General features: G+C 38.6%; 1 long non-coding RNA gene across 8 annotated transcripts; it reads right to left on the bottom strand.

Annotated features, from left to right (window-relative positions):
* Positions 1 to 11,094: 11,094 nt before the first annotated feature.
* On the bottom strand, positions 11,095 to 16,623 carry LOC120274726. Of its 8 annotated transcripts, none has more exons than XR_005540969.1 (6): positions 16,036 to 16,623; positions 15,584 to 15,744; positions 15,222 to 15,313; positions 14,736 to 14,795; positions 14,594 to 14,656; positions 11,095 to 11,217 (listed from the first exon to the last, which is right to left on the bottom strand). It is a non-coding gene; the product is annotated as an uncharacterized LOC120274726 (long non-coding RNA). The 8 variants fall into 8 exon arrangements; XR_005540966.1 differs by having other exon boundaries at positions 11,110 to 11,217; positions 12,910 to 14,656; XR_005540972.1 differs by lacking the exon at positions 11,095 to 11,217 and adding an exon at positions 11,438 to 13,899.
* Between the last annotated feature and the right edge of the window lie 428 nt (positions 16,624 to 17,051).

The raw sequence follows: 17,051 nt of genomic DNA, 5'->3' as shown, positions 1-17,051 counted from the left end.
GATGATCCACTGATTCCACATCCTCATGGCATATGACACAAGTTGCAGTCGGGAGTTTGTTGTATCGTCTTTTTTCCAAAATTTCCATCGTCAAAATCTTATTTTTCTAGACCAACCAGTTGAAAATGTTAATCTTCTTTGGGCATTTACTTTTCCAATAAAAGTTTGCGATTTCACACCTCACACCACCATCGTTAAGGAAGTTGTAAAGCGACTTTACAGAGAAAGCACTGTTGCCATTAAGCAACCATATTTTCTTGTCCCTTTCACCATTTCCACTAGTTCGCCACTTATCTCTGATCTGAACTAAATCTGCATCTTCATCGAAAGGATGCACATCAAGCAAATGGGCCACATCCTTGAAAGAAGCGTCCTGCTGCCCACAACATCTGTAAAGTTCAGGCCAAACATGCATGGGCGCTCTACCATTGAGCCATCTGTCTTTCCAGAACAAAGTGTCAGCTCCATAATGAAGTTCACTAGAGACACAACACCGTAAAGCCGGGTACACACTTAGTACCCCTTGCCAAAAATAAGACACCCTCCCCCTCCTCTTAGGAAACAGTTGCCCACATCTACTACCATAATTGAACTGGATCACCTCAGCCCCACCCCAATCACAAACATTGGCTACCTTCCACCGCCACTTCCCCAACAAAGACTGGTTAAAGTTATGAAGGTCAAGAATGCCTCAACCACCTTGCTCTCTGGTACGGCAAAGAGCTTTCCAACTGACTAATCTACACCTGGGTTTGTCGAGGTCCGGCCCCGACCATAAAAAATCCCTTCTGATCCGATCTATTACTTTAATTACCCACGCAGGCAGACGAAAAATAGACATCCAATATGTTGGAATCGACGACAACAAGAGTTCAGTAGGGTAATACGCCCACCAATGGATAGGTGCCTACTCTTCCAAGAAGTCAAACGCTGTCGCACTTTAGCAATAAGGTCCTCCCAGTCCTACTTGTGAGGCCTTCCCCCTGAGATTGGAATGCCTAAGTAAGGAACCGGAAGCAGCCCAACAGCACAGTTCAATGTCAACGCAGCCGCCTCCTCTGGGAACCTCCTCTTCCTTACCGAGTAAAGACACGTCTTAGAGAAGTTCACCTGAAGGCCAGACAAACCTTCGAACTGGAATAAAATTAGCTTGATGATTCTGAGGTCCTCCAAACCACCCGAAGTGAAGATCAAAAGATCATATGCATAGTGAAGGTTGCATCTATTGTTAAAAGGCCCAAGCGGCACCCCCACTAAAACCCTGGATGCAAGGGCATGCTCAAACACTGTGCTAAGAACATCAGTAACCAAGATGAAAAGCAATGGTGATAACGGGTCTCCCTGCCGCAGACCACGAAGATAACGAATATAACCATTCGGAGACCCGTTGATCAGCACATTAACTTTGGTTGAGGAAAGAATGGTCTCAATCCAACTCACCCACTTGGTGCCGAAACCCCTTGCTTTAAGCAAGTCCAATAAGAATTCCCAGTCCACAAGGTCAAAAGCTTTCGCAAAATCCACTTTCAAAATAAACCCCGCAAGTCTTCTTTTATTCATGCTAAAAATTAGCTCCTCAGCAGTCGCCACGTTGTCCAGAATGCATCATCCCTTCAGGAATGCAGATTGGGACTTGTCCACAAGTGCGTCCAACACCTTGCTAATCTAGTAGCAAGGATCTTAGAAATAATCTTGAGCGATGAATTGATCAAACTGATGGGTCTGTAGTCACTCGTGGTTTATGGAGACCCAATCTTGGGGATGAGCACAATGTTGGCCCAGTTAATCCTCTCTAAATTAGCTCTTCCAAAATAGAAATCTTCACAAAGCTTGAAGATGTCATCTTTGATCGTCTCCTAGAATTTTTTAAAAAAATGGATCGGGAATCCCTCCGGCCTAGGGGCTTTGTCACCCCCTAAGCTGAATGCCACGTACTTAACCTGTATCATTGTAAATGGCCTTTCCAACCCTTCCAGATCCACATGTCTCTTGTTTGCTAAAAGCTTAGAGAAGTCCACATTGAAACGCAATGTTTGCTTACTTCCAAATTGTTGCTGAAAGCGATCAACAAACATCCTACCCACTTCCTTTGGGTCCGAGATGAGCCTTCCCTCCTGATAAAACCCAGGGATAAGATTCTGACATTTTTTCCCATTCGCCACCGAGTGGAAAAACTTTGTCTTACCGTCACCTTCCTGTAGCCATTGGAGCCTCGACCTTTGACGCCAATAAATTTCCTCTTGCTTGCGAATATCTTCTAAAGATTTCAAAATTTGGAGCTCTTGAATAAGTTCTCTCGGTAACAAGTTCCTAGCCTCTTTAAGAACATTCAACTTCTCTACCTCATGAAGTAAGTTTAACTTCTTTAACTTGATAGACCCAAAACTAACTTTGGCCCAACTCCGCAGTCGCTCCCTAAGTCCAGCGAATTTCTTAGCAACCACGAACACACTACAACCAACAGGAGTCATCTCCTTCCACCATTGTTGCACGAGGTCCATAAACCCCTCCACTGAGAACCACACCTGCTCAAACCTAAAGTGTCTTGGGATAGAGCAGTGCTTCCCCACTTCGAGCTGAATGGGAATGTGATCCGAACCAAGCCTAGGAAGGCTATTATGAACCAAACAAGGGAAGCAATCAGACCATGCAACATTCACAAAAAATTTGTCCAGTTTCACCCAAATTGGATCCTCTTGCGCGTTGGTCCAAGAATATCTCCTTCCCAACCGCCGGTGGTTCACGGAGATGGACGTCTTGAAGAAAACGATTAGCAGCTTGAATCTCCGAAAAGTTCAATACCCCCGATGGTTTGTCCTCGATGGAGAAAATGGCGTTGAAATCCCCACAGATGACCCAGGGAATTAGGGGATCCCCCCCCACAGCCCCTTAACTCCTCCCAGAACCCCTGCTTCAGGTCCCTAGTGATAGAACCATACACCAATGTGCATCTTCAACAGAAATTGTCTCTTTTGTCGCAAAACTCCAGTGTAATACTAAAGACCCCTACCTATTCAAGTTTCCCCACGATATACGCACCATTCCATCCCAACAATCATCCCTCCCGACGTCCCATTAGCCAGGGCGACTGCATACTGGTCCAACCTCGATCCCCCAATCTTCCTCCACACAGCTTGCGAAACCGACTCGAGCTTTGACTCTTGCAAGCAGCAAACATCCGCGTGGTGGAGACAAAGAAAATCTTTAACGAGAAATCTTTTTGCCGGTCTCCCCAGTCCCCTAACATTCCAGGTGATAATGTTCATAAACACTGTTCTGGAACGCGGACCTCAGAAGAGGTCTCCGCCTGACCTGACACGTGGTTAGTACGAGCCAACTCTAGTAAACGCAGACTGTTTAAGCTAACACTAGCTGAGTCGGTAAAGTCAATACCACAAGCATTGCAGTAACTAATAAGTTGTTCATTTGTCCAATCAGAAATAAGAAGAGGTTTAGGTAAAGTACCTTCCGGCACCTCTTCTTGAACTGTCTTCTTCTTGGTTGATCTCGGCGGTTCAGGAACAAATCCCGCCTCTGCATTAAATCAAGAGGACGGCTTCTTTTGTCTCTCACTTCTTCTGGATCCCAAAGGGGGTTCATTTCCACCACCCGAGCTGCTCTCATGTAACCCTGGGAGTAGCTTCCGAAGATTCCGTTCAAATTCTGAGACCGAGTCATCTAACTCTTCATCCCCTTCTGAGGTCAATTTGTCCGCCGGCTTCGAGTCCCCAACACCTTCTTGCAATTCTAGAACACTTGACACACCACCCTTATCTCTCCTCGGACAGACAGGGAATATGGCCCACACCCCCTCCGCAAATTTCCAAATAAAACTAGTAGGTGGCACAACCTCTGGTTGCACCGTGACATCTCCAAGATCAATATTATCCGGTATATCAAAAACGCCCATTGTATCCCCTGTCAACTGATCCTCACCAATCTTTGAGTGTTCCCCCCTGAACTGCGGGTCCACCTTACGGCCTACCAATGATCCAGTGCAGTGCAGAGGCCCCAACAAGCCCCTATCCACCTCAAATAAGAGGAGTGTATCTCCCAGTCCACTTGTAACATCATCCAACCCCTCATCTTTGGATCAGGCCCAGATCAAGGCACACTTCCTCCACATTTGGGTCCAAGCCCATCAATTTCAAAGCACATGGCCCAACTGTGCTTGGACCCATCAACAGGCCCGACCCAAGTAATTGGCCCCCCTTAAGTACCTCCTTCCCCTTAACCTGCTCCAGCACCAATTCCGGAGTCACGACAACCTCGTCCACATCCGCGTCAAACTCGGTCCGGGTGTCCACATCGTCCGCTACAACCTCGTCAACGTCTGCGTCAAAAGAGACAACCTCGACCTCCCGTTGCTTGCCACGTGTCGTTGGCCTATCAGAACCCTTAGGACGTCTCACCCTCCATTCGACACGTGCATCCATTGAGCCACCCCCCTTCACCAACTCACGTCACTTCTCTCCCTTAAGCTCGGAGACCCGAGCCCCACCGGATATCTCGCAGTGACCAACGGTCCGATCCAGGTCGGCCGGACGGCGGGGTCCTCCCCCCGGTAGACCACCCTGCATATCCAGCCGAGAGCCTTCTCCGCGGGAGTTTAGCTCGACCAGCGAAGTGCTGCCTGGCCCCCCTCCATGGGAGCTACGCTCAACCGACGGAGGCGGCAACGAGTGCTCACTTCTTTTCTCCTTCTTGTCATCCTCTCAGCGCTTCAATAACATGAACCTTGCTCCTCTTTCCGGCACCCCCAGCTTGCTTCCACCTACCCCCGAGCTCTCCACCGTGATACACCTCCTCCTTACATCTCCTCCCAGTCGTTCAGCTAAGTCAGTGGCCGATATCCTGCCTTGCTCCGCCAGCTGATTCCCGCTTAACTCCTGGTAGCACCTCAGCAATGACTCCCTGATTCCGTGTCGTCTCCCACAGACACGTACCTCCCCAACGTTTGACAAAACTCCGGTAGCACCCCTCTCTCCTCCGTGAGAAGAACATGGTATCTTCTCATACCGAAAAAGAAGTCAAGTTCCAGCGGCAACAACACCCCCCATCGACGCTTCACCATGGCCTTGACAAACCTCTTATGAGGCTCAGTCACTTTAGATAGGGTGATAAGTTCGCCCACCGGCCGTAGCACCTGTTCTATGATGCTCCAGCACCATCCATGGAGTGGGAGGTTCCATATCGAAACCCACTGCCCTCCCCCGTCAGCACGGCCCGATGCCCCAGCTCCGCCATCCAATGAGCCAAGTTTAACCTACATTTGCCATCCTTTGTTAGAGCGTCGAAGGTCCCGAGCTTCACCACCTCCCGGACATCATTCCTGTTCTCAAACGGTAAGAGAAAAGAGTTCTCGTTTAAGGGGACCGCCGGCCCTGCCATCTTGCTGTTGAGGATCGATGGTAGGACCTCCATCACACTCCTTTCATTCACATGACCATCCCACTATCGATAGAACAACAACTTTGGCCAACTCCTCTCTCAACTCGTAACTCTCTGGTGATAGCAAGAGAGACAGCGAAGCGTGGTTAACTTTCTGGTGAGTTCTCTCCCTATCGGGCATCTCTCCATCCATTCTCTCCTGGTCCTTCATCTTCTTTTCCGGAATCCTCCCGTCCACCCTCTCCGGTCTAGAAGATCCCCCCTTACCACCCATCAGCTTCGATCTCACATGAACCTTCCGCCTTCGTGGACTTCTCCGATCCTCAACCGGACACCGAGCATCAACGTGTCCCACCCCGGAGTAGCGCAAGCACACCACTTGGTGTCGGCAGTCCGCCGTTGAGTGAGACGTACAAAAACATCTGCCACATGCTCCCTCTCGCGGTGATCGCGGTCTCTTCGTTCCCACCACCACCTTCCTTTCCATGCGAGGCTCGATCCTCCGCTGCCAAGACGATGTGTGCTCCCCCGAAGAAGATGAGCAAGCTGCCTGCGCGTAAGTGAAGCCCGGCCTAGTTCCAGAGTCTCCTTTCACCGTATTGCCCTTCCTCTCCTTCTCCGTGGCCACACTGACCTCTAAGCTGGCCGGATCGCCGCTCCAAAGGTCTCCCAAGAGGCTCCGCTTCTCCATCAATCTTTAAAAAAAAAAATTTATTTTTGAAAAAATATATACATTTAAAAATATTATTATTTTAAGAATATTTTTAATTTAAATAATTTTATTTTATCAATATTGAGTAAGTTATTTTGTATAAAAAATTTACTAGCGTTAAATAGTTTATAACCCAACAACATTGTTCCTACTGTGAAAGACAATAATATCATAATATGGAAATTTAAGTGCATTGAATTCACATCAGTAATATTGTGGAAAATGTTGGTGTGAAAATTCAAGAGTTTTGAGTTTAAATCCTACCTGATATAGTGGTGATAATAAATATCTAATTGTGTGTACGGATCTATCTTCCAAATCCCATATTATAGGGTGAAAACTCATAAATAAGATAATTAATTCTTAGTTGATGGGCACCTGAACTATATTGCACTTATCTCATTTGTCTAATGCATAGAAATCCATTCACCTTACTGATGCAAAGTGGTACAGACAGGACCCAGCTGGTCTAATTCTCGAGGTCTACGTCAACTAAATTGGTGGTGCATTTGTGAATGAGATATCAAAAATTCTTGGGCTGTCGTGTGAAAGCAAGACTTAAAAAAGTCAAATTAAGTGACTATGATTAATGATGTGGGCACCACACCATTGATATAGCGCCATTCTGAGTCACACTTAGGGCTATAAACGAGCCGAGTATTACCAGGCTCAAGCTCGGCTTCAGCTCGTTCGAGCCATTTTTTTGTGCTCGAACTCGACTCGCTGAAAATCTTAAGTAGCTCAAGCTCGGCTCGTTTAAGCTCAAGGTAGGATTATATATATATATATATATAATGTAAGTAATTTAATATAGTTATATAATTATATATTTTGTAATTAATATATTAATAATTTAATATTATATATAAGCTCATTTAGGCTCTCGAGCTTCACGAGCTGAGTATGTTTGGGCTTGAGCTCGGTTCGATAACGTAAAATGAGTAGCTCGAGCTCGAACTCGGCTCGTAAAAAATTGAATCGAATTCAAGCACTGACCGAGCCGATCTCAAGTAGCTCACAAGTAGCTTCGCTCATTTACACCCCTAGTTACACTCAAAGGATCCCATTAAACATTCTACAGGGAAGATGTTTGCTTAGTCTTTCAATATTTATATCGTGGACCGTTTTTTTTTATCTATAATTTTTTCTGTAATAATTATAAATAATAAATTAATTATTTAATTTATATAATATCAAAAACTATCCTTATTTTATTTTTCTTCTCTCACTTTTTAATAAATGTTTTTTTTAATATGTTCTTTTATTGTCTTTCATTCACTACATAAACTATCTAAGCCGTACATGAAACAAAATATACTAATGGATTTTCTATTAAAAAAAACACGAATTAAAAAAAATTCATTTGATTAGAGAAAGCTCTTAAAATCTTTTGTTTTTCAAACTTCCTAGCATCATACAATCATAATAATAAAAAAGAGAGTAGGATGGACGACAAATGAAACTAACAGATTTTGTGATTTTTAATAAAATAAATATTTATATGAGAGATTTTAATATAATATTTACAATACAATATTTACAAGTACCATTAAATTTACAACACTAATTATTCATGTAATTGACAATAAAACAATCATACTAATATATAATTGGCAATAACCACCCTAGTCTAGTCTTAATTCAATTTGATTCAATTCAATTCAATTCTGAAATTTATCTAGCATGAATGACAAAATAAATTAAATAAGGATGAATGGTTGGTACATTGATTATTATGTAAAAAGAAAAATCATATTAATAACTATTTAATTAGTAGTAATTTACATATCATTAATTATGAATTTTTAAAAATAAATCAATTGCTTTGATTCTTGAAATAGAATTTAGTTTTAGAAAATGTTAATTATGATATTATAATTATAATTAATTAGCAAAGTTTCAAAGGGGATATATGATTGTATGTAATGTTTGAATTTGACATTAATTAATTGAGCAAAAACTTGTCTCAAGAGATCACCCACCAAAATTCATTATCGTGCATAAGACATATATATGAGTAATTAAAAAACTTTACATCACATCCAACCTGCTCTTCGTCCTGATCTGAATAAGAATCTATATCGCAAGGAGGCATGATGTGTTCTTGTAAATGGTCGTCTCCTCTTTTGTTTATTTATTTTCAATGGGCCACCTTGGTCTTTTGTTTGTTTTTTTAGCTGGCCTCTGGCCCTCAACTCCCCATCTCAAATATATATATATATATATATATATATATTAGTTTCACCGATGTAGTTTGTGGATTTAGAGAACTCTCAAACGCTTATAGAAAATTCACACAAACAAAACAAAAAAGAGACACATAAGATTAATAACCCAGTTTGGCGTCAACTTGCCTATGTCTAGGGGCCAAGCCTGAAGATAAACAATTCACTAGAAGAGGTGAAAATACATGAGTATAAACACTTTGTCACTTTCTCTCTCAAATAAAGATCACTTCCCTCTTTAGATTGTCTAGTGCCCACACCTTCTCCTTTGCAAGAGTCATCCCCAATCTCAGAGTAAGATAGTTTATATAAACATCTCAACATTCCAAATATAGCTCATACCGCTTTTAGAATCTCCGTAACTATTTTAGAACATTCCAAAATTAGCTGTTGTAACTCTTGTTGTAACACAACTTGTAACATGGCTCTAACTGCTAACTTGAGTGAGTTCTAGTTACATTGCAAACAATCTCAAGACCCATCAACCTCCCGGTCATGTTTAGTCCTAGTCGGTGCAACCCGATCTCCAAATCCCGACTATCAGCAACTAGCCTACCTCCTCAATTCCTCACCATGCAGTCCCTTCGCAAGGGGCACACGTCTTTTTTGCGTTTTCACGAAACTTACCAAACTTGATTTTCAATTCATCCAAGTTTGGCTTTCAAATCTTCCCAAGAAAGATCTTCAATCAATCATGTCAATCATACTAACAATAGGCATATCTTCGAATCTTACCCTTAATAGTCTTCAATCATACCTATTAAGGTTTTTTCAAATCATACCTTCTATAGCCGTCAATCATACCATTGATAGATATTTCTTCAATTAAGCTACATCCATATTTAGTCTCCAATCAAATCCCATAAATATAGTTTTGATATGATCTTTGTCTTCAAGTTGTGACACATACTAAAAATAATTTCACCAAGATCTTCAAAATATTTGACTCCAATCCAAGACTCCTTGCTATGTCACTATGTCTTGCCATGCCGCGTCACAAAGATTGGCATATCATCTTGGATTGTTCTTGTGTTGTTTCTGGTGTTTCTTCTCAAATTTGAACACTTGGATTGAATTCTTATTTATGCCGGTGTGAAGAAATATTATTATTTGGTTTCCAAGTTTGAGGTCTGTTTACCATTATTATTCTAAGTTAAGTTTGGCTTGAAAGTTGATCAATTGAAGACATTAATAGTTGGATTGTATCTTTCATTCAAACTATATTTTCAAATAAGTTGTGCTTTATTAGCGTATTGGATTTATTTGGAAGCATATATATATATATATATATATATATATATATATATATGTATATGTATATCTGTAAAATATTGCTTATTTGTTATTTTCACTTACATATTGCTAAGGATTACTTGTGGACTTTGTCTAACTTTGAAAGCCTTAGTTTTGTTAATGTCCAGAATGGTCTAAAATGAGGGGGCTTTCAGACCTGCTTTGTATTTGTGCTAATGTTGTGATTTTTGTTTTTTTGCTTTTTGTATTTTCTTTTTCTCTTTTCTTGTTTTAGCAGGTTAAAGAGCAAAACAAAGGCAAAGCAGGTATTAATTTGGTAGATGTGTAATTGTTGTTAGTAAAACTATATATCGAAAGGTAAGCTTTGGCATGTCACAAAAGAATTTTCATTGAGATCAAGATGCGTGGAGGGTCCCAATGTATTAAGTGTGATAGCAAGAACCTACTTATCAAGCCAAAGCAAACCTGTTGAAGGATCCAAAGTTTAATATCTTTAATACTAAAGAAGCATTGGGTCTTTTATTACAACAGCTTATAATAAGGTGATGCTTTTGTCATAATTTTATGTTGTTTTGTCTGTTTAGGGTTGAATTATTTTGTCTATATATTTATGACACATATTTCTAACAAGGGTGTTATGATATATTATTTATTTATTTTTCTTATGTTATTAATTTATTTTCATTTTCAGCCGGTGTAGGCAAATATTTTGCAAGCATGGCAGTGGAAATGAAGTGCATGGAGCTTCCTTGAGGATAGCAAGTATTCAACAATATGAAGATAACACGAACAAGGTCATCTACCTTTTCGAAGATCCAACAAATTCTCAAGTTGAATTCAGATTCGGGAACACAAAAGGATAAGTTTGGCAAGGCATAACTTTGATCGAGTGAACAATCCAATAAGGCAAAATTTGGACAACTGAATTTGTTAGTATGCCATACTTATCAATATTTATTATATTATTGAATTGCTCATCACACATTGAGTAACTTTCTTCAAACATAATTCTTCACTTGTTGTCCGATCATTAAAAAATGATTTATTTAGTTACATAACCAAACAGCTCCATGTTGTCAAATGTCACCTCCATTCTCCAAATCTTTATTTAACTATCACTACACCAAAAGAGCATTTTTGAGACGATTTTCAAACCTTATAGAGATGATTTTAACCGCCTCTATTGCTACCTTAATAGTTTTAAAGGTGATTATAACCGTATCCATAGCTAATAATTTTTATTACTCATCAAAAGTTTTCCTCTATAGTTATTACTCATTAAAAGTTTTAGAGACAATTATAACCACCTCTATAGCTAATAATTTCTTACATGTTTATACTTTTAGAGGTAGTTATAACCACCTCTAAATTTGTTCATTAATTGAATTAAATTTTAATTTATTTTCATACTAATAATAAATAAATAAGTTTAACCTGAAAATAAAAAACATGAATCTTTCAATACATTCAAAAGTATCCTACATTCAATTTCATTGACTTTTATTGACAAGTAAAGAGTTTTACACTATTTGTCTACTTTTATTACAAAAAATTTTTGGTTTAATTACACAAAGTAAAAAAGCTTCATGTATCCTCTTTATCTTCAACCCTCTCAATCTTTAACCATGAATTCTCCTACATAAGTAAACAAACAATTATCAAATAAAGAGTTATAATTGTAATTAAAATCAAATAAAAAACTATTAAATGCTAAATTATAAACCCCATACCATGCATACTTTGAAATATAATCCAACCATCTATAACAAAAGGTTTACATTTCATTCTTTTCCCAAACCAAAAGTTGAGGATTTAAATCCATGACCATACAACATTTCATTTCCACCGAGAGAGAGGCAGATTTAAGTTTGGTAGGCATATACATGCAAGTACAAGGTTAAAATTTCTCAATAACTTATGTTGTGAGGCATACACATTCACTCCACTTAGTCATATCAGGCATAGCTGCTATAGAAAGTATCTGAAGACTTTTACATGCTAAGTCCAAAAATTAAGGTTTTGCTAGTGATTGACTTTTGGTTCTCAATAAAATTGTCAAGTATGAAAATTCATTTTTAAACTTCAGTTCAGTCTTATTTTATTTTCTCTGCTTATAGTGGTTCCATCCATTCACTTGCAAATACTAATGCATTTCATATGTCCAAGCATAACCTACTAAATGACTTGCAAAGCTTGGATTTTTGTGAAACATGAATATTTGAAGTTTAATGTCGATGTGAACTTAATATACATAACAGAGCCATTGAGACTGAAACTCTTTTCAGTCTCAATGGCTCTGTTTCCATAACCCTATTCAATGTTGACAAGCTTTTGAAAGGTTTATATTAATTCTTTTTTTACTTGTACATGGAAATGATAACTTGAGATTTAAATAAGATAATTATGGTATTAGGAGGTCAGTTAGAGTTAATGTGCAGACATTGTAAATTTGAAACTTTATGATAACTCTTGACATACCAAATTAAATCAGTCTACATGCAAACTAGATGAATAATTAGTGTTCGTATAAACTTATGCTATGACCAAGTTATTTAAGGGTTCATATAAAAGCACAATTGGTCTTGAATATAACAACTACATTCTTCACTTCCGTTATTATTAGTAATTCTTGTTCATGTTTATCCAGGTAGCATGAACCGGCCTGCGCTGATCTGTGAGTCTGGACTCAATACAAAGTACCTTCGTCAGCGCTTTGATAGTTCATAATGGAAATCTTAGCCATCAAACAACTCTAATATTCTATTACGACTTTCCATATCACATGGTGTGTATAGAAACTGTTTGATTAGATTGTTGCAGTTCATCAATGTTGTCAGTTTAAACTCAAGCAAATGCTACACAATAAACCCATTCCATAGCACAAAAAGAATTTACGTAATGAGCTAATGTTACTCATTGTTATGGCACTATGTATTATATCAATTCCTATATATACCTACAACTATGTTTTGATCTATTTCTTATATGAAAGAGCATTAACCACAAATTAATGAATCAGTGAGAAATAACTACATTATTGTTTAGACAAGCATTGTAACAGACCACAAGTTTGTAACACAAAAATTTTAAATCTAGATACATACTAGGGATGGCAAAATAATATCACACAGATATTTTTTAAAATAGAGATGGCATTGTAAAGGACGTAGGTTCGATTTCATGATTACAGCAAATAGTACATATAGATGTCAGTGATAAGGCAATGTAAGCCCCAAAACCATTGACTTAGAACAAGCTTTCACATTCGCCAAGTTGTTAAGACAATACCTACTCACATAATCAATCAAAACAAAAGCAAATGATTACCTTTCCCAAGCTGATCATAACACACCACTTGGCGGCACAGAACTGTACTTATTCTCATGCACCTCATCATAACTATTTTTTGAAGAAAAAGGAAAAGTAAGAGAAAAAAAAACATTGGCCAAACTAGATATCTCACGGTCATTGATTTCTTTGTGACATTTTCTTAATGACTAATAATCAAAGAAATTCACTGTTGTGCTGTGTAATGTATTGAGATTACTACTGCCAAACTTTTTATCTAAAATTATTGAAACACAACTGTGGATTTGTATGGGCAGGCCCTACAGAGATCAGCGAGATAAAAAGAATGGTAAAATAAAGTTAATCCTCCATATTATCCATTTAATGTTCCAATTCTGCAGCTTATCACTCCATCCAACAATATAAAAAAAGCACAAAGACTGGCCATCACACAGCACCTATCCCTTTAATTTGTTCTTTCAAATTCAACCTTCTTTTTCCTTATCTGAAATATACATGTTTAGAGGGAAGTTCCTACGGGCATTCCTCGGGAAGTGGAGAAAGCTCAACACAGAGTTGTTAAGAAATGCAAAAATTATCATTAGTGCTACTTGTGTTGCCACACCGAATGAATTTCATGACGTAAGTTCCCACTAAAACATTGGTCCATTGCTGATTATGCTTTCTAACTTGTTAACAAACTTACAGATATATGGCCCTACATATGGTAGGTGAGAAAAATTTACAAGAGTGAACCCAAATTCATCTTGCCTAATACCCGTAAAAATTATAAACTCATAATAACTAATTTTTCAGCCTTGTGAAATTAAACTGCCTTACAAAGTTATTAATGCTTTAGCATGAATAAACTCAAGTGACCAGTCTTTCAAATAGTCATATAATTTCTATAAAGATATTCATTTTTTTTTACCCATTTAATGAATTAAAATGTGACTGATTAACCAACCAACAAGCTCACTATTCCCAGGCACATTTCATACACATAATGCCTCCTTACAGCCTCCAGGTCTGAATGTAAAAAAAAAAAAATAAATAACTACTGCAGAATTTATACTTACAATTCCAAAGAGAGCATATGGTTAGAATAGTTTGAACGAGAAGCACAATATATTCAAATCAAGGGTTTAACAGATTTAGAAGTGAAATCTTTTACAAAATAACCTAACTGTCAAAAACATTCTTATAGATTTCCCCACATATTCTTATGGGTTGTGGACAGGAAAACTTATATTAGGATAAAAAAGAACATGAGAGAAACACATGAACAAAGCCATGGCAAGGAAACATGAAAGGCTTGGATTAACAACAATTAGGACATTAAAAAAAATGCTTGTTGAAGACATAAGACAATTTTGCCAATACAGAAAGTACAGTGATAAACTACAACACAAGCACAAACAATGATGAGATACCCATGTTATAAACTAACGATTTATCTGGATGCAAAAAGAGAATAAACAAGTGACAGAAAGAACATCACACCATTATAAAGAAAATGTATCTGAAACTCTTCTCAATAAATCAAGGAGCACTTTTGTTGGTCAAGCAAATTGCATCCTCTAAACGATGCAAATTACCCCTCATGTATGGCATAGTTTATAATTAGTTCACACACCCTTCTACTTAGATAGCAAGCAAAAAAGAAAGCAATAAACAGATTATTCATGTGTAAGTTTGGAATGAAAAAAGAAGAAATACCTACCCGATGTTACCTATGTCAAAAGCAACCTTGCTATAATTTGCCCAAAGCTCCCAGCAATTCCTCCTGTACACAAACATCCATCATCAATTATGGAAGGATTGCTATCAACAAAAGGTTAAAATAAAATATTAACAACAAATACCTGAATTTCAGTGCTTCATTGAAAGCGATGTAAGCTTTTTTTGTCTTCTTCTTCAAGTGCCTGCCAGTTCATGCCATTCATAAGTTATATCTGAAAAGTTAGAAGAAACAAGAACTCCTAAACATCTAATACACTAAATAAATCGAGCAAAAGATTTGTCTAAAGACAGTCACTGAACTGTTACTGGAGGACTGAGCCAGCTGTTGTACAATGAACATATAAAGCTTCAAAAATATGTTCAATGAGCATGATCAAAAGTTGCAAATAAACCATGCTTCGAAAAAAAAGCCTCAAACAAATAAATTAAAAAATAAAATAAAATAAAACATTCTTCCAATTATCCCTGAAAGAATGACAAATAACAACTCCAAAAACTGGAAGCAAATGAGGCTCTTTGCAAATGTCAAAATTACATGATGGAGATGAGATTTTAATTATGCACACACACTAGAAACACCAAAAAAGTCAAATAACAAGGGGACTTACAAGCAGGCAATATTGTTCCAAGCATGTCCATTTTCAGGATCAAACAGCACTGTTTGAGTAAAGTCATCTAAAGCTTTTTCAAAGTCTCCAGCCTGCAAACAAATGAGTAACAGATAAATGCACAAAGAATATGTAGTTTTGCCTCAATGAGTTCCTTAACATTACTCATCAGCATTCTTGGTTTGACATGTTATTTAATGAAGCATTTGATCACCACCAAGAATTTGGTGTAATACAAGAGAGGAAAATTGGAAATAGCTACAAAGGTTTATTTGATTAACAATAATTTAGGAGGGGTTATTATCTCCTTCCATGCTTCATTGTTGTTCAATTGTTTAAGGGAAGCCAATCAAGTGTTTCACCTGCAAACATGGGAATTATTTCTCCAGATGCAAATGAATATGAGTCTGGTACTCTCCATGGATTCTTTCTTAGGTTTATCTTTGATAAGTTTCTTGGAAGACCGTAAAAATCTGGCCCATTGAAAACTTGTAAATGCCTCCAGTTTATCAAGTGCACCAGCCTAGATGGAAAAAGAGAAATGCTTATAGGAGGATTCAGTATTACCAAATAAATATCACACACCATGACTGTAACACACTACACTAACATCCCTTGCTGAGCTCATTTTACTAATAACAATTCATGTTTGCAGCTAATCCTGAACAGAAATGGGCCTATCCTAGTTAAATTACTACCTTTCCCAGATTTTTCTTTCTTTTTTTAATCTAGGTTAGAATTCAAACAGATATCAAAGATTGAACAGATTACACATTCATCGACAGAAATAAGAACAACCACCAGTAATGTGTACCTTTGCCCTCAACACTACTGCTGAACTCTTTAAGTTTCCATATGCTTCAAGACTATGCCAATAAATCAAATACCTGATTTAGGAGCTAATATTTGTGACAAGAATTGTGACCATAATTCAAGCAAACAGAAACAAGTTGAACAACTATCCAGCAAGGAATTTTTGATCCAGAGCTCAAAAACCTAACAAACCCTAGATTGATGAGAAGCGAAGAAAACAGGCTCTCTGTAGAACAAGAACTCAGAAGTTAGATACCTCGATTTGGGGAAGCGGATTAGGGCAACGAATGAGGGATTGAATCACTAATAGTAGGTTTGAAAGGTTAAAGAACACCAATTTGAATGGAACTTTCAACACCAATTTGATTGGGGCGAAGATCAGCAACCAGAGAATGACAGGAGGGTCTCCGGTGGCGGTGCGGCGAAGATTAGCAACCAACGGCTGGGAGGCGATCAGAGAGGAGATCCAATGCATGCTCTGGATTCTGACAGCTGGGAGGCGATCGGGAGTTGAACGGAGGTTTTTAGAGAATGTGAGTGAGTGCTGGCTGGAGAGAGAGAGACAGACAGAGAGAGAGAGAGAGAGAGAGAGAGAGAGAAATTTGAGTGTGAGTGAGTGATAGAGAAAGTGTGTGTGAGTGAGTGACTTTTTTAAAGTAGAAGGGTTTTTGTTAACCGGCTAGATAGATTACTACAAAAAAAATTTTATACAGTTAACGAGGCGGGTTTTTAAAAACCCCTCAATAAATCCACTGCTAAAAATTAAAAATGGTGCAGTGTATTTACCTAGTGTTTTTCATTTGTAACACTATTGCTCCTTTTAGATAGATGATAAATTTATGAGACCTCACTTAGAGGTGGGCATGGGCCGGTTAACCGGTCTGGCGGGTCTGACCCGCTGGATTGCGGTTCATCGGCCCACTGACCCGGACCCCGCCCGGATAGGTGTAGAACCAGCCGGGCCAGGTTGGCTCGTCAAACCCAATGGGTCCGAGTCACAGGAAGCCGGGCCGGCCT

The sequence above is a fragment of the Dioscorea cayenensis genome, chromosome 13 (assembly GCF_009730915.1).
Source record: "Dioscorea cayenensis subsp. rotundata cultivar TDr96_F1 chromosome 13, TDr96_F1_v2_PseudoChromosome.rev07_lg8_w22 25.fasta, whole genome shotgun sequence".
NCBI classification, from domain to species: domain Eukaryota; kingdom Viridiplantae; phylum Streptophyta; class Magnoliopsida; order Dioscoreales; family Dioscoreaceae; genus Dioscorea; species Dioscorea cayenensis.
Note: the sequence above shows the minus strand (reverse complement) of the source record. Positions and strands in the feature narration are given on the sequence as shown.